Genomic DNA, 2745 nt, shown 5'->3' with positions numbered 1-2745 from the left:
ATCTGATTCCTATGCATGCCATCAGGTGAAATCCAGGTATATAACCTGCGTTTATGCCTCTTAAAAATGCATTTGCTATGAATAAGTCATAGTGGCAGCAAATCATAAAAAGCTGCATGTCTACTTGGAAACTGGAGAATTAGTGAATCGTCTATGTAAGAAGCAGACACTTTTCTACCTAAGGAGGAACTACTAATATATGTTACAGCGTGCACAATTCTCACACGTTCTCCATTGAATAAGAAAAGCAGAGTACGTAATTGTTGCTTTTTCACATTGTGGTGAAAATATACGTAGGAAAACATAAGCCAGCCATTTCTACTTGCGTCATTCTGTATGATGATCACGCTCTCCCGTTGTCCAGCTGCTCTTTTTAATTTTTTTGTGTTTTCCCCCACCCCCCTTGTTGTGTATGTACCATCGGATTAGATCTGCCTGGTACAGGAGGAGATTGCCCTCCTTCTGCAGCGGAGCATCTGGTGGATTTGAACCGCACGCCTGTCCAGCTGCTCTTGCTCTGATTTTCCAAACCAGCTCATCACTGTTAAGTGGACCCACTGCCTGCTGCGTAATAACTCTGCCATTCCTCCTGGCCCATCTCTGATACCTGCTACTAATCTTGGCTTTTATGGATTTACTATTTCCTCCTACAATATCTGTCTTTTTGTGGCTGTCTTATTTTGCTCAAGGGAGCTCTGGTGGTCTGTCTAGTCCATAGGGCCTGGTGCAGCTGACTCAATGAACACACTTCTTCAGCAGTCTGACGCTGTCAGCTGCTCCTCAGAGAAAGATGGGCACTTTTGTCCCATGCAGTTGACAGCCTTGGACTCAGTGGCAATGAGAATGAGAATTTCTGTTTATGTGTTTTAGCTGATGTTGTGATATGCGTCAGAGCCCGTTTCGTTTTATGAGTAATATTCCATTGTGTGTGTGAGTGTGTGTGTGTGTGTGTGTGTGCGTGCGTGTGTGTGTGTGTGCACGCACACACTCCATTTACCCACTCATCTGCCAATGGACACTTGGGTGGTCTCCGCTTCCTATCCCTTGTGGAATAGTCTGCAGCGAGCGCTGGTGTGTGGGTTACAGTTTGCATCTCTGCCTTCATGTTTTCTCTGTCTACACCTAGGATTGAGATTTCTGGGTAAGGTAAATAAAATATGACCCACTCTTCACTATCTCATTTAATGTTTTATATGTAGGATGAATTAAAAAACCCTACTCTGCAACCATTATTTGCACATTAAGAACAGTTAGCCTGGCTGGGCCGTGATTCTTACGGTTTTGAGAGTTATGTGATGATGTAATCTGGTAATCTTTATCCATTCTGTGATCTGATGTGGACAGCCTCTGTTTTCACATAATGTCCACTACTCAGAGTGACTCAGTCTGTGAAACCTCCAGTCGTTCATTCCAATGAATGAGTAGTGGATGTATCTGATGCCCTTCTGGATGTATTTGGATGGATATACTTCTTTCTTGTTTTATTTTAAAAATATATTAATACACTTGTTATTTCTTATCTTCTTTGATGAGAATATTGAACGCTTTGAATGAGTTTTTTTAAAATTCATTTTAATGAAAGTTTACAGAGACTTAGGGCTCTAGTCATTCATTGTTGTACTTTTCTCCCTGCCCAACCTCCCCCCAATTCACTCTTCTTGAAAAGTTAAACTCTTTGGTTTTGCAATCCCTCTTGAATTCACTTCTAAATAAAACTTTGGTTATATCCTGTTGTTTTTTAAAGAGCCTAAGGAATTTTATTTCCCTTTTGATCTGATCATTAGTTAGGGGATGAGTTCCATTTCCCCAAACCATTGGTGTTTCTTTTTCTTTTCTGCTTAAGCTTGACTATTAGTTAGGTTTTTATGTGTGGCTAAGAAATGTAGCTTGCCTGTTTCTTGCTTCATGGAATAAGACAGAAAGCAGATTGCATGTGTATTTCCTAACATGTTTTGGCATATCCTGAATGTTGACAATGTTTCCCACTAGTGAAGTTTTTAACAATTGCTAAACTTAAAAAAATATATTGTTACACTTGTAAACTTTTTTATTTTTAAAAATTTTTTAAATGTTATTTTATCATTTTGTGTGTGTGTACCATTAAATCGGATCTGACAGGTACAGGAGGAGATTGTCCCTCCTTCTCCAGAAGAGCATCTGGTGGATTAGAACTGTGTACCTCTGGGATTGCAATGTACCTTCTTGCCACTAGGCCACCAGAGCTCCCTACTTTTAATTTTTTAAAAAGTATTTCTACTTGTTCTTGATGTTACCAATATGTTGTTACTATGAGGTGCTGTCTAGTCTAGTACAACCCATAGCCGCCCTATGAACAAAAGGGATCTGAACCCTGTCCTGTCCTGTGCTGCCCTTATCACCCTTGTCACCTGTAAACCCCTGGCTGCAGTCACTGTGTCAGTCCAGTTCATTGAGGGTCTTCCTTTCTTGCGCTAACCCGTCCACCTTTCCAAGCATGATGCACCTCTCCAAGGATTAGCCTCTCCTGGAAACATGACCAAAACATGTGAGATGAACTTTCACCACCACCCTTGCCTCCAGGGAGCACTCTGGCTGCATTTTCCCCAGGACATATCTGTTCTTTTGGCAGTCCATGGGGTATTCCGTAGAATGGCACTTCAAAATTTTCTACATGTCCAGTTCAGAGACATTGTTTACAGTTTTCAAATGTGCAGCCATTCTCATCTTCCTTTTCAGACTTGTTGCTCCACCATTATTAACACAATT

The sequence above is a fragment of the Elephantulus edwardii genome, unplaced genomic scaffold (assembly GCF_000299155.1).
Source record: "Elephantulus edwardii isolate Elephantulus edwardi_28Jun2011 unplaced genomic scaffold, EleEdw1.0 scaffold00048, whole genome shotgun sequence".
Lineage (NCBI taxonomy): Eukaryota > Metazoa > Chordata > Mammalia > Macroscelidea > Macroscelididae > Elephantulus > Elephantulus edwardii.
The sequence above is the reverse complement of the archived record's forward strand: the minus strand, read 5'-3'. Positions refer to the sequence as shown.